Source organism: Oncorhynchus gorbuscha, unplaced genomic scaffold, assembly GCF_021184085.1.
Source record: "Oncorhynchus gorbuscha isolate QuinsamMale2020 ecotype Even-year unplaced genomic scaffold, OgorEven_v1.0 Un_scaffold_2529, whole genome shotgun sequence".
Lineage (NCBI taxonomy): Eukaryota > Metazoa > Chordata > Actinopteri > Salmoniformes > Salmonidae > Oncorhynchus > Oncorhynchus gorbuscha.
In genome coordinates, this window is record NW_025747017.1 from 18,242 (window position 1) to 46,216 (window position 27,975).

Consider the following 27,975-nt stretch of genomic DNA (forward strand, 5'->3'; position numbering starts at 1 on the left):
TGGTCAGGTATTCTGCCGCTGTGTACTCTCTGTGTAGGGCCAAATAGCAATCTAGTTTGCTCTGTTTTTTTGTTAATTCTTTCCAATGTGTTAAGTAATTATCTTTTTGTTTTCTCATGATTTGGTTGGGTCTAATTGTGCTGTTGTCCTGGGGCTCTGTAGGGTGTGTTTGTGTTTGTGAACAGAGCCCCAGGACCAGCTTGCTTAGGGGACTCTTCTCCAGGTTCATCTCTCTGTAGGTGATGGCTTTGTTATGGAAGGTTTGTGAATCGCTTCCTTTTAGGTGGTTGTAGAATTTAAAGGCTCTTTTCTGGATTTTGATAATTAGTGGGTATCGGCCTAATTCTGCTCTGTATGCATTATTTGGTGTTTTACGTTGTACACGGAGGATATGTTTGCAGAATTCTCCGTGCAGAGTCTCAATTTGGTGTTTGTCCCATTTTGTGAAGTCTTGGTTGGTGAGCGGACCCCAGACCTCACAACCACAAAGGGCAATAGGCTCTATGACTGATTCAAGTATTTTTAGCCAAATCCTAATTGGTATGTTGAAATGTATGTTTCTTTTGATGGCATAGAATGCCCTTCTTGCCTTGTCTCTCAGATCGTTCACAGCTTTGTGGAAGTTACCTGTGGCGCTGATGTTTAGGCCAAGGTATGTATAGTTTTTTGTGTGCTCTAGGGCAACAGTGTCTAGATGGAATTTGTATTTGTGGTCCTGGTGACTGGACCTTTTTTGGAACACCATTATTTTGGTCTTACTGAGATTTACTGTCAGGGCCCAGGTCTGACAGAATCTGTGCATAAGATCTAGGTGCTGCTGTAGGCCCTCCTTGGTTGATGACAGAAGCACCAGATCATCAGCAAACAGCAGACATTTGACGGATTCTAGCAGGGGGAGGCCGGGTGCTGCAGACTTTTCTAGTGCCCGCGCCAATTCGTTGATATATATGTTGAAGAGGGTGGGGCTTAAGCTGCATCCCTGTCTAACCCCACGACCCTGTGTGAAGACATGTGTGTGTTTTTTGCCAATTTTAACCGCACACTTGTTGTTTGTGTACATGGATTTTATAATGTCGTATGTTTTACCCCCAACACCACTTTCCATCAGTTTGTATAGCAGACCCTCATGCCAGATTGAGTCAAAGGCTTTTTTGAAATCAACAAAGCATGAGAAGACTTTGCCTTTGTTTTGGTTTGTTTGGTTGTTAATTAGGGTGTGCAGGGTGAATACATGGTCTGTTATACGGTAATTTGGTAAAAAGCCAATTTGACATTTGCTCAGTACATTGTTTTCATTGAGGAAATGTACGAGTCTGCTGTTAATAATAATGCAGAGGATTTTCCCAAGGTTACTGTTGACACATATTCCACGGTAGTTATTGGGGTCAAATTTGTCTCCACTTTTGTGGATTGGGGTGATCAGTCCTTGGTTCCAAATATTGTGGAAGATGCCAGAGCTAAGTATGATGTTAAAGAGTTTTAGTATAGCCAATTGGAATTTGTTGTCTGTATATTTGATCATTTCATTGAGGATACCATCGACACCACAGGCCTTTTTGGGTTGAAGGGTTTTTATTTTGTCCTGTAACTCATTCAATGTAATTGGAGAATCCAGTGGATTCTGGTAGTCTTTAATAGTTGATTCTAAGATCTGTATTTGATCATGTATATGTTTTTGCTCTTTGTTCTTTGTTATAGAACCAAAAAGATTGGAGAAGTGGTTTACCCATACATCTCCATTTTGGATAGATAATTCTTCGTGTTGTTGTTTGTTTAGTGTTTTCCAATTTTCCCAGAAGTGGTTAGAGTCTATGGATTCTTCAATTGCATTGAGCTGATTTCTGACATGCTGTTCCTTCTTTTTCCGAAGTGTATTTCTGTATTGTTTTAGTGATTCACCATAGTGAAGGCATAGACTCAGGTTTTCCGGGTCTATCTATCTATCTATCTATCTATCTATCTATCTATCTATCTATCTATCTATCTATGTAGGTATGTAGGTATGTATGGATGTATGGATGGATGGATGGATATATATTGTCCTTCGTACACTCTTAGTGTCTCATATGATTTTTAAGATAAAACCACACCCAACTCAGCTTCTGATTAACACCAGAGATGATTTCCTGTCACAGTCAGGAATCAGTTGAATCATATTTGATCAGAAGCTAAAGTAGAAGCACAGAGCTAATCTGTGGCCAAGGTGAGAGAGTGAAACCTGAATGCATGCTCTTTGTCTCCCTCCACAGCTGCTTTGCCAAGTTACATCAGGCCAGGCTTTCTGGAGGCACTGTTAATGATAAGAACAAGGAAAATAAGAAAATCCTTCAAACAGTCAAGCGCTGTCTTTCCGTTGTCAATGAGGACTATGAGGAAGACTATGAACAGGTAAGATATTATTTGCTAAAAGACTTACTTAACAATAAACCTGGGACACGTGACAGTGTTTTTCCTCAGCTCTGTTTCAGTTGTAGTTGTTGATGTATTTTCTGCTTCTTTCCCATTCTTCTCTTAGGATGCCCATGAATGTGTGTTGCTCCTCCTCTTTCAGCTGAAGGAGGAGGGTATGGCATTAAAGGGCTCACCAGAGCCATACACCTGCCCCGTGAAGCAGTTAGAATTCAAGCTGAAGACTTCCCGTACCTGCACCAGGTAACAGCTGTCATTTGTATACGGTGTACCTTGATGTCGTCATCACATTTGTGAGGAGGTTTAATGTCAGCATAACATGCAGGATACAGAAGTAAAGCATTAAGATAGTGTGAAGAGGGATCAAAAGGTTTGTGTTGGATAGCTGATGCATTTCTCTCCGTACTTCTGAAGCTGTGGAGTTATAGTTTATGGTCAGGAGGATTATAATCACCTGTCACTGAGCCTGAGCCATGACCTGCCACACAGCCTGGACCTCTACTTTAAGGTCAGCACTTAGCTTAAACCAAGAGTTAGTATGTCAAGGAACACTAACATTAATGTCATAATGTTCATAATTGTATTGCTATCCTTTGTCACCTAGCCATCTGCGTTAGAGTGTGCATGCAGGGTGTGCTCAGGAAGCACGGCATCTGTGACTAGGCACTTCCTCACACTGCCCCGGTGAGTCCCCCCATCATCATCTCAGATTGCAATTGACAGTCCTGATCTAACTCACCAAACTGGGTTATTGATTTGAGTACAAGACTGATTCCTCTGTCTGTCTGTCTGTCTGTCTGTCTGTCTGTCTGTCTGTCTGTCTGTCTGTCTGTCTGTCTGTCTGTCTGTCTGTCTGTCTGTCTGTCTGTCTGTCTGTCTGTCTGTCTGTCTGTCTGTCTGTCTGTCTGTCTGTCTGTCTGTCTGTCTGTCTGTCTGTCTGTCTGTCTGTCTGTCTGTCTGTCTGTCTGTCTGTCTGTCTGTCTGTCTGTCTGTCTGTCTGTCTGTCTGTCTATGTGAATGCCTGTCTGCCGGCCTGTCTGTCTCTGAGCAGGGTCCTAATGCTTCATATCAAGCGATTTACTGCAGGCAACTGGGAGCCAGAGAAGGTGGATGATCCCATGTCCATCCCTGCAGAAATAACCCTCCCAGCCGAATGTGGGAAGACAGCCCATGTCCAGTATGGAGCCAGGTTGGTTTACACTCTGTTTGGGGACATTGCACATTGAGTTGCCAACACACACCTTGATTTTCACACACTAGATATTTATTTTCAATGCCATCAATTTACACAGGGCAAGCTCCCTGGGGAGAAACAACATGGACAACACACCTGCAAACTCCCCGAAAGGCACCCTTGAAAGACCAGGTAGGACATTGTGTTACTGACATCATGCAGAACACCCTCTCATGAAACAGGACTGTTGAGGAAAGCAAGTCGGAAGCTGAAGTTTAGAGTTTATTTGTTGATAGGTTTCCACTTCAATTTGTGGTTTGTATTTACACTATATTTGATATACCCCCACCAGCTTCAAATTCCTCTGAGCAGCTAGAGAAACCAGCTGACAGTGAGAAAAAGCAGCAGGCAGCCGCTGTGGTGAGGAGAGAGAGAGAGAGGGAGAGAGAAATAGAGAGAGAGAGAAAAATAATTAACAGATAATAAGATCCAGTTGAGATAGTGGGCGGATCAAGATAAGGCAGTTATAGAAGGCACCCCTATCCTGTAGACAAGATAACTATCCTATTATTAAATGTGTTTCCTTACAGAGACACCAGCCAGACAATATCTACAGATTGTCAAGTGTGATCTCACATCTGGGAGACAACATGTATACAGGTATGCAGGCACGCAGGTATGCAGGCACGCACACACAATTATGAAAGCTTAATGTACACTCTATTTTGTTTCCCTTGTTCCCTAGGCCACTACATCAGTGATGTTTTGGACAGCCGTGGCAGTGGGTGGCTCTGCCTGGATGACGCACATGTCTTGAGGACAGATGAGGCCACTGTGCTGAAGGCGATTGCACAGACTGCCTACATCCTGTTCTATGTCTGCAGGTAAGGCTCTAGGTCACAAATTTGAGAAAAATCTCACAAATGGAGTCAATGATGACAATGAGTCATCAAGAAAAGGAAAAGTGTTTACCAAAGCTAGAAAGATGATTCATTGACCACACATTAAGAGTTATCCCTTTAACCTGTAATCCCTCTGTATGTGTTGTTTTTCAGACATTGTATGTACATGTAAGATCTCCCTGTCATTTCTCATTGAAGTGGAGCAGGTGAAGGAGACCAGGCCCCTCACTACCAGGAGAACCCATCATTAAACTAAGGGAGAGGCACAGCGCTCAGGGACCACCTGGAGTAGCACGTATCACACACCAAGAAACATCAGATTAATCGAATTAGGCTGCCCTACACCACCATCAACTGCCTTAGACCACCATAAAGCTGCCCTAGACCACCATCAAGCTGCCCTACACCACCATCAAGCTGCCCTAGACCACCATCAAGCTGCCCTACACCACCATCTATCTGCCCTAGACCACCATCTATCTGCCCTAGACCATCATCAAGCTGCCCTACACCACCATCAAGCCTCCCTACACCACCATCAAGCTGCCCTACACCAACATCAAGCTGCCCTACACCACCATCAAGCTGCCCTACACCACCATCAAGCTCCCCTACACCACCATCAAGCTGCCCTAGACCACCATCAAGCTGCCCTACACCACCATCAACTGCCTTAGACCACCATAAAACTGCCCTCGACCACCATCAAGCTGCCCTACACCAACATCAAGCTGCCCTACACCACCATCAAGCTGCCCTAGACTACCATCAAGCTGCCCTAGACCACCATCAAGCTGCCCTACACCACCATCAAGCTGCCCTACACCACCATCAAGCTGCCCTACACCACCATCAAGCTGCCCTGGACCACCATCAAGCTGCCCTAGACCACCATCAAGCTGCCCTACACCATTAGGACATCACGCTGCCCTAAACCACCTAGACACCAGGCTGCCCTAGACCACCAGAACACCAGGCTGCCCTAGACCACCAGAACACCAGGTTGCCCTAGACCACCAGGCTGCCCTTGACCACCAGAAGAAACAGCCTACACCACAAAGCATGTACCCTCTCTAGGCCATCTACTGTATGTTTACAATTATATAAATATAAAACATCTCACCGACCGAGTGCAATTAATGTTATTTTGCTATACATGGTAGTGAATAAATGTGCCTGCAGTGCATTCAGAAAGTATTCAGATCCCTTGACTTTTTCCACATTTAGTTAAGTTACAGCCTTATTCTGAAATGGATTCAATTCTTTTTTCTTCTTCTCATCAATCTACCCCATAATGACAGCAAAAACAGGTTTTTAGATTTTTTTGCAATTTTATCAAGAAAACATAAAGCTAAACTATCACATTTACATAAGTATTCAGACCCTTTACCTAGTACTTTGTCGAAGCACCTTTGGCAGCAATTACAGCCTCAAGTTTTCTTGGGTATGACGCTATAAGCTTAGCACATCTGTATTTGGGGAGTTTCTCTCATTCTTCTCTGCAGATCCTCTCAAGCTCTGTCGGGTTGGATGGGGAGCATCGCTGCACAGCTATTTTCAGGTCTCCAGAGATGTTCAATCAGGTTCAAGTCCGGGCTCTGGCTGGGCCACTCAAGGACATTCAGAGACTTGTCCCCAAGCCACCTCTGCGTTGTCTTGGCTGTGTGCTAAGGGTCGTTGTCCTGTTGGAAGGTGAACCTTCGCCCCAGTCTGAGATCCTGAACGCTCTGGAGCTGGTTTTCATCAAGCATCTCTCTGTACTTTGTGCCGTTCATCTTTCCCTCGATTCTGACTAGTCTACCAGTCCCTGCTGCTGAGAAACATCCCCACAGCATGACGCTGCCACCACCATGCTTCACCTTAGAAATGGTGCCAGGTTTCCTCCAGACATGGCGCTTGGCATTCAGGCCAAAGAGTTCAATCTTGGTTTCATCAGACCAGAAAATCTTGATTCTCATGATCTGAGATTCTTTTGGTGACTTTTGGCAAACTCCAAGCGTGCTGTCATGTGCCTTTTACTGAGAAGTTGCTTCCTTCTGACCACTCTACCATAACGATCTGGTTGGTGGAGTGCTGCAGAGATGGTTGTCCTTCTGAAGTTTTCTCTAATCTCCACAGAGGAACTCTGGAGCTCTGTCATAGTGACCATCAGGTTCCTGATAGCTCAGTTTGGCCAGGCGGCCAGCTCTAGGAGTCTTTGGGGTTCCAAACTTCTTACATTTATGAATGATGGAGGACAATTCCTTCGACCTCATGGTTTGGTTTTTGTTCTGACATGCACTGTGAACTGGGACCTTATATAGACCTTTCTTATACAGGCCTTTCTAATCGACCTGGCCGAGGTATCTTGGAAGGATATTGATCTCATCCCGTCAGTAGAGGATGCCTGTTTTATTTTTTTAAATGCCTTCCTACCCATCTTAAATAAGTATGCCCCATTCAAGAGATTTAGAACCAGGAACAGATATTGCCTTTGGTTCTCCCCAGACCTGACTGCCCTTAACCAACACAAGAACATCCTATGGCATTCTGCATTAGCATCAGACAGCCTCTGTGATATGCAGCTGTTCAGGGAAGCTAGAAACCAGTATACACAGGCAGTTAGAAAAGCCAAGGCTAGCTTTTTCAAGCAGAAATTTGCTTCCTGCAACACTAACTCAAAAATGTTCTGGGACACTGTATAGTCCATGGAGAATAAGAACACCTCCTCCCAGCTGCCCACTGCACTGAAGATAGGAAATACTGTCACCACTGATAAATCCACTATAATTGAGAATTTCAATAAGCATTTTTCTACGGCTGGCCATGCTTTCCACCTGGCTACTCCTACCCCGGTCAACAGCACTGCACCCCCCACAGCATTTCGCCCAATCCTTCCCCATTTCTCCTTCTCCCAAATCCAGTTAGCTGATGTTCTAAAAGAGCTGCAAAATCTGGACCCCTACAAATCAGCCGGGCTAGACAATCTGGACCCCTTCTTTCTAAAATTATCTGCCGAAATTGTTGCCACCCCTATTACTAGCCTGTTCAACCTCTCTTTCGTGTCGTCTGAGATTCCCAAAGATTGGAAAGCAGCTGCGGTCATCCCCCTCTTCAAAGGGGGGGACACTCTTGACCCAAACTGCTCCAGACCTATATCTATCCTACCCTGCCTTTCTAAGGTCTTCGAAAGCCAAGTCAACAAACAGATTAGCGACCATTTCGAATCTCACCATACCTTCTCTGCTATGCAATCTGGTTTCAGAGCTGGTCATGGGTGCACCTCAGCCACCTTCAAGGTCCTAAACGATATCTTAACCGCCATCGATAAGAAACATTACTGTGCAGCTGTATTCATTGATCTGGCCAAGGCTTTCGATTCTGTCAATCACCACATCCTCAACGACAGACTCGACAGCCTTGGTTTCTCAAATGATTGTCTCGGCTGGTTCACCAACTACTTCTCTGATAGAGTTCAGTGTGTCAAATCGGAGGGTCTGCTGTCCGGACCTCTGGCAGTCTCTATGGGGGTGCCACAGGGATCAATTCTTGGACCGACTCTCTTCTTTGTATACATCAATGATGTCGCTCTTGCTGCTGGTGAGTCTCTGATCCACCTCTACGCAGATGACACCATTCTGTATACTTCTGTATACTTCTGGCCCTTCTTTGGACACTGTTAACAACCCTCCAGGCAAGCTTCAATACCATACAACTCTCCTTCCGTTCTCATCTCTGTGTTTTCCTGATGTGGACATGACAAATGGAGGTGGTGACACAGAGCGAGCAGGAATAAATCACACTGGGAGATTTTCGCTGAGCTTTTTATTTATACTCTTTTTTTCTGTACCTTTATTACTCAGGAAGATGAATTCATTCTCTTTTCCCCTTCTCAGCAGAAACCAGCAGATTACCATGGAAACATCTCTGATGCATACTGCACACTTAGAGATTCAGATATGATGACGATGTTGTTGATGATGATGATAATTGTGGTGTTGGTGGTGATGATGATGATGGTTATGGTGGTGGTGATGAGGATGTGATGATGGTGGTGGTGATGATGATGATGGTTGTGGTGGTGATGATGATATTGATGGTTGGGGTGGTGATAATGATGATGATGGCTGTGGTGGTGATGATGATAGTGATGGTGGTGGTGATGATGATGATGGTTGTGGTGGTGGGGATGGTGATGATGGCTGTGTTGATGATGATGGTTATGATGATGATGATGGTTGTAGTGGTGGTGGGGATGATGTTGATGTTGATACCAGGACTCAGCAACTTTTAAAAGCACCCAGTTGTCCAATTACACAACAGCCTACAGATAGATACACAGTGCTAACTGCCAGAGATTAACTGATGGCATGCACACTCCACAGTGACTGCTGTGCACAGTCATTCCCAAAACATGAATTATTGATTTGCTTGGTAATTGTCTTGCTTATCCTCCCCTTTCTTTAAGAGAGGTATTGACTAGGACTGCTGATCATCACCATGACTCCCAAAGAAACATATGCACACACATGCACCTGTGTACACACACACACACACACACACACACACACACACACACACACACACACACACACACACACACACACACACACACACACACACACACACACACACACACACACACACACACACACACACACACACACACACACACACACACACACACACACACACACACACACACTCGCACTGTGTTGGTGGTAAAAAAAGTGGAAGTGAGAGCCTTGGAGAGTGGTGGTTCATTACTTGGGTCCAATACAACCTGGCATCAAAATCAAACATCTATACTATCTACCAGCCTACTATACCGTGTATTCTCCTTTCTGACAAGTGTCTTCTACAGCAGTGGCTCCCAAACTTTTTATAGTCCCGTACCTCTTCAAACATTCATCATCCAGCTGCGCACCTCCTCAAGCAAAGGTCAGCGCACTCTCAAATGTTGTGTTTTGCCATCATTGTAAGCCTGCCACACACACACTATATGATACATTTATGAAACATAAGAATGATTGTGAGTTTTTGTAGTTTACATTTACATTTACATTTAAGTCATTTAGCAGACGCTCTTGTGGAGAGTCCCTGTGATCCGAGATTCATATCATTCAGGTGAGAAAAAACATCACCCAGATAGGCCAGTCGTGTGAGAAACTCCTCGTCATGCAAGCGGTCAGACAAGTGAAAATTATTTTCGGTAAAGAAAACTTTAAGCTCGTCTCTCAATTAAAAAAAAAAATGCGTCAATACTTTGCCCCTTGATAACCAGTGCACTTCTGTATGTTGAAAAAGCGTTACATGGTTGCTGCCCATATCATTGCATAGTGCAGAAAATACACAAGAGTTCAGGGGCCTTGCTTTAACAAAGTTAACCATTTTCACTGCAGTATCCTAAACGTCTTTCAAGCTGTCAGGCATTCACTTGGCAGCAAGAGCCTCTTGGTGGATGCTGCAGTGTACCCAAGTGGCGTCGGGAGCAGTGCTTCACGCGCGTTACCACTCCACTATGTCTCCCTGTCATATGATTTTTGCGCCATCAGTACAGATACCAACACATCTTGACCACCAAAGTCCATTTGATGTCACAAAGCTGCCCAGTACTTAAAACATATCCTCTCCTGTTGTCCTGGTTTCCAGTAGTTTGCAGAAGAGGAAGTCTTCCTTAATCGACCCCCCAAAAAAGTAATGGACATTTACCAGGAGCTGTGCCAGGCCCGCCACGTCTCTTGACTCATCCAGCTGTAGCACAGAATTCACTGGCTTGTATGCCATGCAGTAATTGTTTCAAAACATCTCCTGCAATGTCAAAACAAATGTAGAATTACTGATGCTGGCATTGGATGTGCTTGTGGAAGCAGAACAACTTGTGTAGTCGACAGGTGCAGGTGTAGTACTGCTGGTAGTAGCATGTGTCTCTATGGGCCTTACTTTTTTTAACCATTTAACCATTTTCGAGCAAACGGAATGAGCAGTAGCTACATTTGGTTACATAAGGACTGTTAGTGAAATTCCCGCAAGAGAGTAACGGTTAATGTGTTTGGATGTTAATTATTTGACTAGGCTACCTGTATTTGACATTGTGTTATTTCGCTGAACACCAGATTTTTGGCAGAGAAACGAGGCTACTCAGTCGAGAGAGAAAAACTCACCCAGATGTATATTCCTGTTGGAAAAAATATAAATCAACTGTTTGAAAATGTGAAGAATTAGTTTAAAAAGAAAAGTAAAACAACATTTTTTGTACAATTCTTTTTACAAATTTTAATCACATCTTTATTTGGCGTACCCCCGATGGCATTCTGTTCTACAGGAATGATTCAAACTGTTATGCAGTGGTTACAACTAGGGTTGCACATTGTGGGGAATATTCACAGGTGGAAACTTTCCGTGGGAATTAACGGGAATATTTGGGAATTAACGGGAATATATGGGAATTAACGTAAATATATGCAAATTAATACATCTAAATGTAGATGTTTTTTGCATTGGATATATTTACCATATCATATGGAGACAGAAACATAAACCTTTTACCTTATCATAAGTAGACATAATTTCAAGTGATTAAATTCTTCCAATAGAAATTTAAAAAACAATTTAGTTACGAATTGAGTTGACTTAATTAAATGAGTTGGCTCTTGTCTCTTCACATGGGATGATTTCACTGAACAACAAAATAAATAAATTATTGAATGATCCCCAATGTTCCATCGCATCTCCCAAAAACGTTTTCAACATACATGTGTAAAATGATAGTTTAGAAACTAAAACTTTGGTTGTCTTCCTCTCAGGCCTCCATGTCTTCTTTCTGGACCTCCTAAATGCTCAACTCTTGAACATCAGACTCTGAGGCCTCATCTTCACTGTTACTTACCAACCCTGTTGAGGATGGCTCGTTGTCAGGCTCAAAAAGCTCAAATGTTCCCGGATGGCGACCAATTTTGCAACCCTTGTATTGGTCCACTTGTTGCATACTCTGGTGTGTGTGTTCCAAAACAAGGACCAGTTGCGCTCTGAGGCAGCTGATGTTGGTGGGATTTGGAGGATGATGGAGGCAACAGGAGAAAGAGCCTCAGATCCACAAAGTCATTTCCACCAGGTGGCTGATGAGATATGTTGGCATGACTGCCATATTGCATCTCTATCCCAAAGCCCTTACTTGGAAGTGTACTTTGCCAGACTGCCAAGAACCTTGCCCTCATTCAGGCTAAGGTTGTGAGACACAGTAGTGATGACACCATTGGCCTTGTTGAGCTCTGCACCAGACAGGATGCTCTTCCCAGCATACTTGGGGTCCAACATGTACACTGCAGCATGTATTGATGTATTTCAGAACTGCAGTTTCCTCTGCTTGAAGCAACAGTGAAGTCGGCAGGGCAATACGGATTTCTTCTCTTACATCTGCAAGCAGAGTCTGAACATCCGACAGGATGGCATTGTCTCCCTAAATCCGTGCAATGGCTACTGGTATAGGTTTCAGGAGTTTCAGGCTGCTAACCACTCTCTCCCAAAATACATAATCCAGGAAGATCCTCTTGATGGGGCTGTCTATATTGGCAGCCTGTGATATGGACATTTCTTGGAGAGACTCCTTCCCCTCCAGGAGACTGTCAAACATGATGACAACACCACCCCAATGAGTGTTTCTGGGCAACTTCAATGTTGTGCTCTTATTCTACTCACTTTTGCTTGATGAGGCAGATTGCTGCTATAACTTGATGACTCTTCACATACCTAACTTTTTCCTTGGCTGTCTTATAGAGTGTATCCATTTTGTTGATTGCAATACAGTCTGCTTTCGCTATGAGTTGCTTGACCTTCACTTGAACTCTGTTGAACTCTTCATCCAGCAAATTAGTAGATAAAGCATGTCTGGTTGGAGGCGTGTATGCTGGGTGAAGAACATTCAGAAGTATCTTCCAATACACATTGCCTGTGAGCATCAGAGGTGAACCAGTTGCATACACAGCTCGAGCAAAACATTCATCAGCATTTCTCTGACTATGTTCCTCCATTAAGTAAAAAAAAACTCTGATTCCAGAAGGACCATGAGCTCTTGCTATCAATAAGGTGTCATATTCATCATTTTCACCTCGAATAGAAGTAGAGGGACTTTTGTCAGAGGTTGCATGTTGTGAGCGCTGAGGGAACTTTATGCACTTGGCCAGATAATTCTGCATCCTTGTTACGTTCTTCACATATGATTTGGCACAGTATTTGAACATGTACACAGCTTTTCCTTCTACATTAGCTGCAGTAAAATGTCTCCACACATCAGATAGCGCCCGTGTCATTTTCCTGTAAAGATTAGAAAAAAATGAGTAAATAAATACCCAAATAGAATTCCATGAACAGATAAATAGTTAAGCAGTTAGATTAAACAAATCCTTTGTAAGATAAATGTTTTAAAGTGAAACATATATGGAAATGGGTGAATTAACACTCCACAGTCAGCAGGCTCAAGCAAGCTAAAACCCACATGGTAGCAAAAACAAACTAGCAGATTTTGTTAACAAATTAGAAATGATTTAAATACACTTTGTTGTAGGCTACTATTTACTAGATAACAAAATATCATGTCGTATAAAATATATTCCCCCCAACCAGTATCGTAATTAAAACTTACCAGAAAGCATGTAGTCCTTGGCTCAGACAGTGTACTAGTGTGGGCTCAATAGCATCTCATTAGTGTGCAAGATCTTGAGAATAAGCTTTACATGTGATGGAAGACTGCACTGTGCATGCAAAGGGTTGCAATTCCATTGAATCGGGAATAGTTTAACCAAAATATGCCACAAGACCAAGAATTTAAGCAAAATTCCCCAAATCCCCGGCTTTACTTCCCATGGAAAATTTGCTGGAAAGTTTCTGACTCTTTGCATCCCTAGTTACGACCATCCATTTATTATGCATATGATTATCTGCAACATAGAGCTACAACCTATGAGTCACTTCAATAGCCGGAGCTCCCTAATGTTTTGACAGGATAAGTATCTCTCTGGATGGCACTTTGTTTTCAATTTCAAGTTTTATTAAGTTCTTGTTTTTCAAATCAACCACCACAACACATTCACAGATGTGACAGGCTTAAAAAAACATTAATAATAATAATAATAATAAATAATAGTTATTTTACATATATATATACATTGTGGCAAAAAAAGTATTTAGTCACCCACCAATTGTGCAAGTTCCCCACTTAAAAAGATGAGAGGCCTGTAATTTTCATCATAGGTACACTTCAACTATGAAAGACAAAATTAGAAAAAAAATCCAGAAAATCACATTGTAGGATTTTTAATGAATTTATTTGCAAATTATGGTGGAAAATAAGTATTTGGTCACCTACAAACAAGCAAGATTTCTGGCTCTCACAGACCTGTAACTTCTTCTTTAAGAGGCTCCTCTGTCCTCCACTCGTTACCTGTATTAATGGCACCTGTTTGAACTTGTTATCAGTATACAAACTTGCACAATTGGTGGCTGACTAAATACTTTTTTTCCCCACGTATATATATATATATATATATATATATATATATATATATATATTTATATTATATATATGTATATACATACATACATACGTACATACATACATACATACATACATACATACATACATACATACATACATACATACATACATACATACATACATACATACATACATACATACATACATACATACATACATACATACATACATACATACATACATACATACATACATACACACACACACACACACACACACACACACACACACACACACACACACATACATACATACATACATACATACATACATACATACATACATACATACATACATACATACATACATACATACATACATACATACATACATACATACATACACATACATACATACACACACACACACACACACACACACACACACACACACACACACACACACACACACACACACACACACACACACATACACACACACACACACATACATACATACATACATACATACATACATACATACATACATACATACATACATACATACATACATACATACATACATACATACATACATACATACATACATACATACATACATACATACATACATACATACATACATACATACATACATACATACATACATACAAAGAACAATTAAAAAATAAACATATATATAAAGTTTTCAGCAGCACTAACAAGGTTCTTATTAGCTATTTCTAGCCTTCGCTGAGACGACGAGGAAATAATTAGTTTTTAGATTTTACAGTACTTTACACAATGTATCTGCTCATTGCCCTAATCTCCCCATTCACTCTGTCCAATTTGAAATATAGTTGAGTAGGGGAGACCAGAGTCGATCAAACTTGGGCTGTCTCTTGTGGAGGTCATAAGTGAGCTTTTCAAGAGGGAGAAAGTCAACAATCTGGTCAATCCACATCTAGGAGGGGTATTAGAGGCCCACAATAGAAAAATACATTTCTTAGCAAAGTATGTAATAGTCATAAGAAACTTTTCTCTGTCAGGATCAAGAACAAAGTCCTGCTGGGCATTAAGAAGATAAATACACAGGGTCATATCAAACTGTACATCTAGTATTGTATGTGCAGCAGTATGTATAGCTTGCCAGAATCTGGCAATCTCTCTACAGCTCCAAAATACATGCATATAGGTTCCACTTTCAGAGGTACATCTTTTACAGTTAGGAGACATGTCTGTTTTCATTATATGGAGTCTCAAAGGATTGTAATAAAATTAGATTCTTTAATTTTTACATTAGTAGAGGAGCAGTATACCCTGTTGCAAACCTCCGCCCATAACACCCATAACTCATCACTGACCTAGGTCCTTTTCCCAGATTATTTTCAAAGGAGTAAAGGCGGAGCCGCCTTTCTCAGAAAGTCTATAGATATAAGATATATTGCCTTTAATGGATTGTGCTGTGACAAGAAGGGTTTAAATGGAAGTAAATGAGGAAATTACATGTCCAATTTGAAGATATTTTTGGGGGATTTTGGCATATTGGATTCACTGCAGAGCTCTTGAAAGGATTTCAGTGTAGTGGTTTTCTGATGAAATAGGTCTGAAAAGGTCCTGATTCCTAGAGTATGTCAAAGATTAAAGTTGGCATCCCTCGGGGCTTTTGGCAAGACTGGGTTGCCTACTATAGGAGAGTGAGAACATATTTGTGAGGAAATGCCCATGTATTTCTTACAGTCCCTCCACGCTAGTAGGGTGCTGTAAATCACAAAGGTTTTGGCTATGTTTCCCACTTCACTAAAGTGATTAATGAGTATAATTGAGTTTAGGGGCAATGGACCACAGGATTGGGCTTCTATCTGAATCCATGTTGACTCTTGTCTGTTTGTGATCCATGTTAGCATGTTGCGGATTTGGGCAGACCAGTGGTACAATTGAAGGGAGGGAAGGGCAAGACCACCTTTAGATTATGTTTTGATAGAGTGGAGAACTTGATCCTAGGTTTTTTATTGCCCCACATAGATTTGGTAATGCTTTGGTTAGTTGTTTTGAAAAGGAAACTGGGAGATAGCATGGGATCATCTGAAATAAATAGTTCAGTCTAGGGAGGATGTTCATACGGATGACATTAATTCTTCCTACTAAGCTAATTGGGAGGGAGATCCAGGTTTGGAGATCATTCTTGATTCGATCCAGGAGTGGGAGATAATTTTCCTTGAAAAGGCTATTCAGATCTGGTGTTATGAAGATCCCAAGGTATTGAAACCCCTGTGTCTTCCATTGGAAAGGACATAGTGTCTTCATAGAGCTGGTGAGTGTAATATTGAGAGGGCAGACAGTGGATTTGTTAAAATTGATCTTATGACCTGAAAACTTGCCATACTGAGCAATTGTGTCTAAAATGGGAGGGAGGGATTTCTCCGGGTTGGATATGTAGAGCAAGACATCATCAGCATAAAGCGAAATCTTGTGCTGCAGGCCGCCTGCAGAGACACCCATAATACTTGGATTGCTCCTTATCAACTCTGCCAGAAGCTCCGCCCCCAACAAGTAGAGCAGGGGGGACAGCGAGCACCCTTGTCTTGTGCCCCATTCCAGGGGAATCTGTCAGAGTTCCATCCGTTAGTAGTCACCATGGCATTTGGATGAGAGTATAGTGGTTTGATCCATTTAATCAAATTTGGGCCCATATTGACTGAAAACAGAAAGCTCCACTCCATCCTGTCAAACACCTTCTCAGCATCCAGTGAAGCCAGCAGGACAGGGGTCTTCTGTGCATTTAATTGATCAATAATATCAAAAAGACGGCGAATGTTATCAGAAGAGTATCTGTCTCTAATAAATCCAGTTTGGTCTGATTTTATTATTTTGGGAAGAAGAGTGTTTTGTCTTTTGGCGAGCAATTTGGTAATTATTTTGTAGTCGAAATCCAACAAGCTTATGGGCCGGAAGGACGAGCAGGATAGAGGGTGCTTGTCTTCTTTGAGCAACACTGTAATGCGAGCTGTGTGCATTGAGTCTGGGAGAACTCCGTTTTTGCAAAAATCCTCCAGCATTGGCATGAAGATAGGGCTGAGCTGGGGCCAAAAAGCTTTGTAGAACTCTCTGGGGAATCCATCTGGGCCTGGGGACTTATTAGGTGGCATGGAGGTAATTGCCTCCAGGATCACCTCAGGAGTGAAGGGGGAGTTGAGATCTTCTTGGTCAGTCTCTGATAGTTTAGGTAGTGAGATTCCCTCTAGGAAAGAGTGGAGTTTTGCCTCCGTGTGTTTTCTCTCAGAGGTATATAGTTTGCAGTAAGAATCATGAAAAGTTAAATTTATATTTTTGGGGTCATATGATTGTACGCTCTGACTGCTCTTTTTTAAATCGGTAAGCAAGTAATCTACTAGGCCTATTGCTATAGGAGGTGCTGTCTGGGGATTGTTTATGTACTTTTTAACAGCATTCCAGCTCCCTCTCGAGATCTAGCATGTGTGCTTCCATTGCTTTTTTATTAGAGGAAGCATATGCAATTAGATGACTTCTTAGTGTGGCTTTAGCAGTGTCCCACATTGTGGCCAGAGAAACAGGAGAATCTTTGTTGTCTTGTGTGTAGTTGTCTATCCATGTAGTTACCAATGTATGGAACGCTTCGTTTGATAACATGGAAGTGTTGAATTTCCAGCTCTTTGACCTCGGGATGTTTTTGCAGAGGTCAAAGCGGAGGTGGACAAAGGCATGATCTGAAAGTGCTATGGGTCCGATTGTACAAGTGGCTGAATTTATGAAACTCTTTGGGATAAAAATGTAATCTATATGGGAGTAGGTGTTATGGACATTAGAGTAGTATGTATAGTCCATAGATGAGCTCTCTCTCCAGATATCTATCAGTCCCATCTCTTTAGTAAGAGAGTTCAACATCTTTGCAGATTCATCCTCTCCTCTCCGCCCGCAAGGGACATAGGGAACCACAAGTAATAATAGCAACAAAAAGGGCAAATAAAAGTAGGCTGAAACGTTAGTAGGCCTAGGTTAGGCTATAGAGCCCATCCCTCTCAGCTAAAGGAACATAAATATAGATTGGACGGCTATAATAACATTTAGCGGGGCGGGTGGGTCTTTGGATATTGGCTATATGTTGTCTTACCTCCTTTAGTAATGGCATTAATCACATTTAGTCATTGGTCCGTTTCTCATTGACCAGGATTATCTTTCAAAAAACGTTTTGTCTCTTTGGGAGTTTTGAAGTGTTGCAGGGCTCCTTGGTGAAGAATCCTGAGCTCGTTTGGGTACTTGAATCCCCTGAAGATACCTCGGTCAATGGAGTATTTCTTCACTTCGTCAAACTCTTGGCGCTTTCGGCGTATTCCAGCTGACAGGTCCTGGTGTAAAGTGAGTTTGGCGTTTCCCACTGTGATGGTGTTGATTTTCGCCGCCTGTAGGACTCGTTCCTTGTCGGTGAATCTCAGGAAACGTATGGTGATTGGGCGCGATGGTTGTCTGGCTGCTGGTGGGAGCCTCATTGCCCGGTGAGCTCTCTCTTTGGGCCTGTCGGTGGACAGGTGGAGCCACTCGGGAAGTTTGTCTTGCAGGTAGGGGATCAGTGGCATGTTTCCCTCTTCTTTTTCGGCCCAGATTTAATAGAACACAATTATTCCTTTGCCCCCTGTTTTCCAGGTCCTCTGTTTTCTCTATATGCTATTGTTTCCATGGCATCTGTCAATAAGTTTTGCATGGATAGGATTCGCCCCTCTGCCTCTTCGAGGCGCCCCGCGTTTATCTTGTTGTTGATGTCAGGCAAAGCATTTTCCAGGATTGTCACCTTGCCCCCTATCGCACTGAGCTGAGAGTTAATGGCATCTAATTTATTGTTGAGTTCTGTACGTTGGGATCTCAACTCAGAAAGGATGTCTTCGACAGAGTGTGAGGTTGGCATTCGTTGGGCCTCGGGGGGGAGCGGGTCCTCTTGCTCCTGGCTAATGGCGCTAGCTTTTTCTGAAGCTAGCTTCTTCTTGGAGGCTTTTTTAGTCGCTAATGCTCGAGTCCGGGTAAAAATGTCACCTGTAGTGTCGCCTTTTGTAGCCGCCATTACTTTTTTACTAAAGCTAAAGGAGTTTAAACTTGAAGTGGAGGTAAGATTAGGAATTGGAATCTACTTGTGCGGAGCTCTTAGTTCACACGGCCATCTCGTTCAAGGGTCATGTGATCCCCTGGATGACACTTTTTGAATGACTGCTGGCTGCAGCCTGGAGCTGGTGCATGGAGGATGACTGGATGACCCATTGTGTTCAGTTTGGATGCTCTCCTAGAGGGGAGGAGGGTGAGGGTGGCTGGGGAAGGGAGGTGGGGAGAGTTAGAAGTATACAAGTAAAACTAAATGCATGCTCTTCAACCGATCGCTGCCTGCACCTGCCAGCCTGTCCAACATCACTACTCTGGACGGTTCTGACTTAGAATACGTGGACAACTACAAATACCTAGGTGTCTGGTTGGACTGTAAACTCTCCCTCCAGACCCACATCAAACATCTCCAATCCAAAGTTAAATCTAGAATTGGCTTCCTATTTCGCAACAAAGCATTCTTCGCTCATGCTGCCAAACATACCCTTGTAAAACTGACCATCCTACCATCCCCGACTACTGCGATGTCATTTACAAAATAGCCTCCAATACCCTACTCAACAAATTGGATGCAGTCTATCACAGTGCAATCCGTTTTGTCACCAAAGCCCCATATACGACCCACCATTGCGACCTGTACCCTCTCGTTGGCTGGCCCTCTCTTCATACTCGTCGCCAAACCCACTGGCTCCATGTCATCTACACGACCCTGCTAGGTAAAGTCCCCCCTTATCTCAGCTCGCTGGTCACCATAGCATCACCTACCTGTAGCACGCGCTCCAGCAGGTATATCTCTAGGGTCACCCCCAAAACCAATTCTTTCTTTGGCCGCCTGTCCTTCCAGTTCTCTGCTGCCGATGACTGGAACGAACTACAAAAATCTCTGAAACTGGAAACACTTATCTCCCTCACTAGCTTTAAGCACCAACTGTCAGAGCAGCTCACAGATTACTGCACCAGTACATAGCCCACCTATAATTTAGCCCAAACAACTACCTCTTTCCCTACTGTATTTATGTTATTTATTTATTTTGCTCCTTTGCACCCCATTATTTTATTTCTACTTTTCACATTCTTCCACTGCAAATCTACCATTCCAGTGTTTTACTTGCTATATTGTATTTACTTTGGCACCATGGCCTTTTTTTTCCTTTACGTCCCTTAACTCACCTCATTTGATCACATCGTATATAGTCTTGTTTAGACTGTATTATTGACTGTATGTTTGTTTTACTCCATGTGTAACTCTGTGTTGTTGTATGTGTCGAACTGCTTTGCTTTATCTTGGCCAGGTCGCAATTGTAAATGAGAATTTGTTCTCAACTTGCCTACCTGGTTAAATAAAGGTGAAATCAAAAATAAATCAAATAAATAGACAGGTGTGTGCCGTTCCAAACAATGTACAATCATGTACTAGTATTTCTGTTTTTTTATTTTGTATAAATTTGCTACAATGTCTAAAAACCTGTCTTTACTTTGTCATTATGGGGTATTTGTGTGTAGATTGATGATTTTTTATATCCATTTTGAATAAGGCTGTAACGTAACAAAATGTGGAAAAGGTCAAGGGGTGTGAATACGTTCTGAATGCACTGTATAAGAGGCCATCTCTATCATTCATTCATGTTGGGTAAAAAGAGGAAAAAGTTAATATTAGAACAATATTGTGTGTCTGTGCACAGTCTATCTACACACTCCCTCAGGGTTTTAATGTAACCACAAATACAATGAAGTAAGGGAACAATGAATGGCAATGTAACATAGACCATACATCACATATCAGTTTGGAGACAGTCTTGACCCACAACTACTGTGGGAAAGACTAAGAGGACATCAATGTGTTGCACAAGAAATATAGAAGAAAATAAATAATTTTTATAATGGATATGTTTATTGGTCTTTTACAACAACAACAAAAAAAGTCTAGAAATACAAGGAGATGATGAATACCTGGTCGTCAACAGCCAGTCCACTAATAATAACAACCTTCAGGATGTTAAAGCTTTGAACCCAATGAAATCCTACTTTCTGCCTGGCAGACAGAAGGCTCCATAAATCATTCTGTTATAACACTGGTTCACACCAACACCATGGGAGAGGTGCTTATGGTATAATATGACACTAAAGCTATGAAACTGGTTCAAACACTATACACTTGTTTTCTCCTCATGTCTTTATTGAGAAGTGTCTTTCAAGAGAAACAGATAAACCTTTTTTCCCCAAACTTTTTACGATTTAAAATAATAAATGCCTCAAATATGTAATTAGTCATTTACAAAATGGTCATTTATGTTTAACATTTAATAATCAAGACATCAACAAGTGTGCATATTCAAATTGATCGATTGCTCTTCCCTGAACCTGTCACACCCTGACCATAGTTTGCTTGTATGTTTCTATGTTTTGGTTGGTCAGGGTGTGATCTGATTTACCCTTCTGTAAATCATGCTAATATTATTCAGCCATTTGTAATGCATTGAAATTAAGGTGACACGAGATGTCAAAGAGACCTTTTTGACTTAAGTATTTTGTACATGGTACAGAAAACATAACTGGATAGCCAGAATTATACATTGCAATATTATAGTATGACAAGCACACATTTGGGCTGTCTGTCTAACAAAAAGGCCTTTGCTCCAAGTCTGACAAACCTAATTCCACACATTATCGTACACCACTTAAAGTAGATTGATATGTCAAATATAAAATGGTGGGTTATTGGACAAGGTTATATTGGTTAAGTTAACATAGTCTTTTGCTGGTCATATATATAGGGGGAATGCTGAGGCAACATGGCATGGTACAATCTAATTTCCTACAAACCTGCTACAGTTATTTTTATACTAAACTAAGTGGATTGCAGTATCTCTATGACAGTGGTGGTTTTGATGAAAACATTTCGGTGGGATCATCATTTAGGCTACCATTTAAAAATAATTCCCTCTCTTATGCTGTGCTTTGTTTTACATATCCTGGTCCAATACTGTACAATCATGAAAGACACATGTTTTTACCGACTTGTGTGCAGTCGTCCACCTGTGTGTCAGTAAACCAGCTGAAATGACAGTGGTTAATTCTAGCTAGAGGGCTGTTTGATTCTAATGGCTGTTCCAGGGAAGTAGCTTAACATCATTATGGTAAACTCCTGCTATTTGTTTTCGAGTTCCGATGCACACTCAGACGCCAATACAATTTAAATGCACTTTTATCTGCAATTGATGTTAAAAAACGAATCCAAGGCTTGATGTGCGGTATATTCATAAGGAGGAGATGATGGATTTGCTTGGCCCTGCAGCTTGTCATAGAGGGGTAAGGCAGAGTAGTGGGGTCCACTGCTGGTGTCTGGGGTTAGGAGGACAGGGGTAAGGTTTGTGGGGCGGAGGCCTTGCTGCGTGTGGGCTGGAGGGAGCGCGTCTACTCTGGTTGGGGAGCTGCTGGCGTCTTGTTGGCATTGGCGTCCGTGGTCTTGTTTTCCACCTCATCGTCGGATAGGAGGTCGAGCGATGTTCCCTCCACCTGCAGCTGACGCCTGCCTGAGCGGCTGGAGGAGAAACTGATGGGGACTCCACGCCTGCAGGGGACAGAGGGAGCCAGGAGAGGTATTAGTAACGAGGATCATCAATTTGGCCAATATACACAACTGTTTGTGTGTGCGTGTGTGGGGGGCTCTAAATACCTGAGGCGGCTCTTGAGTGTGTTAACCTCACGGCTGAGACCCTCGCTGCTCTCAGTGGCATCGTCCAGCTCCCTCTGCAGCTTCCTGCGGTAGGCGTTGGCACGTGTGGCCTCCTTCTCAGCCTCCTCAAGCTGCCTCTTCAGCTGCTTCATGCGAGAGTTGGCCTTCTCCATCTGACCCAGCCAGGTGTCACAACAGACATCAACAATGATGAACAGTCAATACTAATACTTACAATACTCAGCAGTCCTATGGTCCAGTGGTTACTGGAAAGAACCTACTGTAGGAAAGACTCCAATCCTAAATCTTCACACCTATCCAATGCTGGCCCACATTTGCAAGTTGTACTGAATTGGATAGAAATCCTTCTTTAGCTGTGGAACATCTTAAAAATGGACTATGCAGAATTCACCTAATTTCTGTTTGTGTCATAACAAGCAGTCATTGTGTAGAGAATCCATAATCAAAAATATATATATATTTTCAGCTGTTGTACAAAACCAAAAGTAAAAGACGCAAAAACTAAACTTAAGAACGGAAAGCATAGAAATGGAGCACTTAGAACAGATATATCGCTTCTTAGACTTGTTTTCAATGAGAATTAAATATCTATAACTCAAATGTCTATGTTAATTTGGTTAAGTCTCCCAAAAAGTTACATATTGTAGCTTTAATATCTGAGATGTCCAAACTTCCGTGACAAGCTCTTCACCTGTTCCTTGTACTGGTCGGAATGGCGGCGCTCGTCCTCCACCTGCATGCACACCTTCTTCAGCTTCTTCTCTGTCCGTCTCACAAGCTAATTGGCCGCTGCTCGCTCCCTGATAGGAGGACAGAGGAATGAGGTCATAGGACAGTTAGGACAGACTCATTACATTGATCACATTAACATTTAGATCACATTCAATAACCTCTCTTCCAACGGGATGAGCTTGTTCTAAGGCCCTCATGAACTCCTCCTGAGTCTTGGTCTCCTATTTCACCGTGTCTAATAAGGTATGGAGTTGTTATAAGAGAGTTGCTGTGTTTCTCACTTAGCCTCCTGCTCCAGCTGCTCCTCCAGCTGCAGTATCTTGGCCTCCAGGGCGGTGATGGAGGCCTTGAACCGGCTCTTCACGGAGCCCTCCAGCTCGCCCAGCTTGGCCCGAAAGTCCTTGTTCTGCCTCTCCAGCTGCTGGCGCGCATTTTCACTCTTCTGGGCCATGCTGCGCTCTGCCACAAGCTCCAGGGTCAGGGTGTCCACCTGGGGGAGGAGAGGGGGAAGAGAGAGGTGGAGAGAGGAAAACAGGGAATGAAGGAGAGAGGGGAAAGTGAGAGAGAGATGAGGGTACTTTTTATGGTAGGTACTTTTATGGCAAATTATGCTTTGCATTTATGTCATGATCTGTTGACAGTTGTGACTGGTGTGGCAGTGACCAACTGGGTTTACAGTAAACTAAACTAAAATATTAACATTAGTAAATTTGTTGCAAATATACAACAAATTTACTAATGTTAGTATTTTTGTTTAGTTTACAGTCACTAGGCAGAGTGGCACCTTTTCAATGAGGTACGGTCAGAGATTAATAGATCCATCTGTCTGTCTGTCTGTCTGTCTGTCTGTCTGTCTGTCTGTCTGTCTGTCTGTCTGTCTGTCTGTCTGTCTGTCTGTCTGTCTGTCTGTCTGTCTGTCTGTCTGTCTGTCTGTCTGTCTGTCTGTCTGTCTGTCTGTCTGTCTGTCTGTCTGTCTGTCTGTCTGTCTGTCTGTCTGTCTGTCTGTCTGTCTGTCTGTCTGTCTGTCTGTCTGTCTGTCTGCCTGCCTGCCTGCCTGTCTGTCTCTGAGCAGGGTCCTAATGCTTCATATCAAGCGATTTACTGCAGGCAACTGGGAGCCAGAGAAGGTGGATGATCCCATGTCCATCCCTGCAGAAATAACCCTCCCAGCTGTATGTGGGAAGACAGCCCATGTCCAGTATGGAGCCAGGTTGGTTTACACTCTGTTTGGGGACATTGCACATTGAGTTGCCAACACACACCTTGATTTTCACACACTAGATATTTCTTTTCAATGCCATCAATTTACACAGGGCAAGCTCCCTGGGGAGAAACAACATGGACAACACACCTGCAAACTCCCCGAAAGGCACCCTTGAAAGACCAGGTAGGACATTGTGTTACTGACATCATGCAGAACACCCTCTCATGAAACAGGACTGTTGAGGAAAGCAAGTCGGAAGCTGAAGTTAAGAGTTTATTTGTTGATAGGTTTCCACTTCAATTTGTGGTTTGTATTTACACTATATTTGATATACCCCCAGCAGCTTCAAATTCCTCTGAGCAGCTAGAGAAACCAGCTGACAGTGAGAAAAAGCAGCAGGCAGCCGCTGTGGTGAGGAGAGAGAGAGAGAGGGAGAGAGAAATAGAGAGAGAGAGAAAAATAATTAACAGATAATAAGATCCAGTTGAGATAGTGGGCGGATCAAGATAAGGCAGTTATAGAAGGCACCCCTATCCTGTAGACAAGATAACTATCCTATTATTAAATGTGTTTCCTTACAGAGACACCAGCCAGACAATATCTACAGATTGTCAAGTGTGATCTCACATCTGGGAGACAACATGTATACAGGTATGCAGGCACGCAGGTATGCAGGCACGCACACACAATTATGAAAGCTTAATGTACACTCTATTTTGTTTCCCTTGTTCCCTAGGCCACTACATCAGTGATGTTTTGGACAGCCGTGGCAGTGGGTGGCTCTGCCTGGATGACGCACATGTCTTGAGGACAGATGAGGCCACTGTGCTGAAGGCGATTGCACAGACTGCCTACATCCTGTTCTATGTCTGCAGGTAAGGCTCTAGGCCACAAATTTGAGAAAAATCTCACAAATGGAGTCAATGATGACAATGAGTCATCAAGAAAAGGAAAAGTGTTTACCAAAGCTAGAAAGATGATTCATTGACCACACATTAAGAGTTATCCCTTTAACCTGTAATCCCTCTGTATGTGTTGTTTTTCAGACATTGTATGTACATGTAAGATCTCCCTGTCATTTCTCATTGAAGTGGAGCAGGTGAAGGAGACCAGGCCCCTCACTACCAGGAGAACCCATCATTAAACTAAGGGAGAGGCACAGCTGCTCAGGGACCACCTGGAGTAGCACGTATCACACACCAAGAAACATCAGATTAATCGAATTAGGCTGCCCTACACCACCATCAACTGCCTTAGACCACCATAAAGCTGCCCTAGACCACCATCAATCTGCCCTAGACCACCATCAAGCTGCCCTAGACCACCATCAAGCTGCCCTACACCACCATCAAGCTGCCCTACACCACCATCAAGCTGCCCTACACCACCATCAAGCTGCCCTACACCAACATCAAGCTGCCCTACACCACCATCAAGCTGCCCTACACCACCATCAAGCTGCCCTACACCACCATCAAGCTGCCCTACACCACCATCAAGCTGCCCTAGACCACCATCAAGCTGCCCTAGACCACCATCAACTGCCTTAGACCACCATAAAGCTGCCCTCGACCACCATCAAGCTGCCCTACACCACCATCAAGCTGCCCTACACCACCATCAAGCTGCCCTAGACCACCATCAAGCTGCCCTAGACCACCATCAAGCTGCCCTAGACCACCATCAAGGTGCCCTACACCACCATCAAGCTGCCCTAGACCACCATCAAGCAGCCCTAGACCACCATCAAGCTGCCCTACACCACCATCAAGCAGCCCTACACCACCATCAAGCTGCCCTACACCACCATCAAGCTGCCCTAGACCACCATCAAGCTGCCCTAGACCACCATCAAGCTGCCCTACACCACCATCAAGCAGCCCTACACCACCATCACGCTGCCCTAAACCACCTAGACACCAGGCTGCCCTAGACCACCAGAACACCAGGCTGCCCTAGACCACCAGAACACCAGGCTGCCCTAGACCACCAGGCTGCCCTTGACCACCAGAAAAAACAGCCTACACCACAAAGCATGTACCCACTCTAGGCCATCTACTGTATGTTTACAATTATATAAATATAAAACATCTCACTGACCGAGTGCAATTAATGTTATTTTGCTATACATGGTAGTGAATAAATGTGCCTGCAGTGCATTCAGAAAGTATTCAGATCCCTTGACTTTTTCCACATTTAGTTAAGTTACAGCCTTATTCTGAAATGGATTCAATTCTTTTTTCTTCTTCTCATCAATCTACCCCATAATGACAGCAAAAACAGGTTTTTAGATTTTTTTGCAATTTTATCAAGAAAACATAAAGCTAAACTATCACATTTACATAAGTATTCAGACCCTTTACCTAGTACTTTGTCGAAGCACCTTTGGCAGCGATTACAGCCTCAAGTTTTCTTGGGTATGACGCTATAAGCTTAGCACATCTGTATTTGGGGAGTTTCTCTCATTCTTCTCTGCAGATCCTCTCAAGCTCTGTCGGGTTGGATGGGGAGCATCGCTGCACAGCTATTTTCAGGTCTCCAGAGATGTTCAATCAGGTTCAAGTCCGAGCTCTGGCTGGGCCACTCAAGGACATTCAGAGACTTGTCCCCAAGCCACCTCTGCGTTGTCTTGGCTGTGTGTTAAGGGTCATTGTCCTGTTGGAAGGTGAACCTTCGCCCCAGTCTGAGATCCTGAACGCTCTGGAGCTGGTTTTCATCAAGCATCTCTCTGTACTTTGTGCCGTTCATCTTTCCCTCGATTCTGACTAGTCTACCAGTCCCTGCTGCTGAAAAACATCCCCACAGCATGACGCTGCCACCACCATGTTTCACCTTAGAAATGGTGCCAGGTTTCCTCCAGACATGGCGCTTGGCATTCAGGCCAAAGAGTTCAATCTTGGTTTCATCAGACCAGAGAATCTTGATTCTCATGATCTGAGAGTCTTTTGGTGGCTTTTGGCAAACTCCAAGCATGCTGTCATGTGCCTTTTACTGAGAAGTGGCTTCCTTCTGACCACTCTACCATAAAGACCTGGTTGGTGGAGTGCTGCAGAGATGGTTGTCCTTCTGGAGTTTTCTCTAATCTCCACAGAGGAATTCTGGAGCTCTGTCATAGTGACCATCAGGTTCCCGATAGCTCAGTTTGGCCAGGTGGCCAGCTCTTGAAGTCTTTGGGGTTCCAAACTTCTTCCGTTTAGGAATGATAGAGGACAATTCCTTCGACCTCATGGTTTGGTTTTTGTTCTGACATGCACTGTGAACTGGGACCTTATATAGACCT

General features: G+C 43.1%; 3 long non-coding RNA genes and 1 pseudogene across 4 annotated transcripts; 3 read left to right on the forward strand and 1 right to left on the reverse strand.

The window, feature by feature from the left end:
- Positions 1 to 2,623: 2,623 nt before the first annotated feature.
- Positions 2,624 to 3,083, forward strand: LOC124026049. Its single transcript, XR_006837252.1, has 3 exons — positions 2,624 to 2,652; positions 2,824 to 2,917; positions 3,014 to 3,083. It is a non-coding gene; the product is annotated as an uncharacterized LOC124026049 (long non-coding RNA).
- Positions 3,084 to 4,200: 1,117 nt separating this feature from the next.
- LOC124026045 lies at positions 4,201 to 5,295 on the forward strand. Of its 2 annotated transcripts, none has more exons than XR_006837250.1 (3): positions 4,201 to 4,243; positions 4,329 to 4,467; positions 4,639 to 5,295. It is a non-coding gene; the product is annotated as an uncharacterized LOC124026045 (long non-coding RNA). The 2 variants fall into 2 exon arrangements; XR_006837249.1 differs by having other exon boundaries at positions 4,684 to 5,295.
- Positions 5,296 to 22,476: 17,181 nt separating this feature from the next.
- Positions 22,477 to 24,638, reverse strand: LOC124026046 (annotated as a pseudogene).
- Positions 24,639 to 25,303: 665 nt separating this feature from the next.
- LOC124026048 lies at positions 25,304 to 25,857 on the forward strand. Its single transcript, XR_006837251.1, has 3 exons — positions 25,304 to 25,346; positions 25,432 to 25,570; positions 25,742 to 25,857. It is a non-coding gene; the product is annotated as an uncharacterized LOC124026048 (long non-coding RNA).
- The last annotated feature ends 2,118 nt before the right edge of the window (positions 25,858 to 27,975 follow it).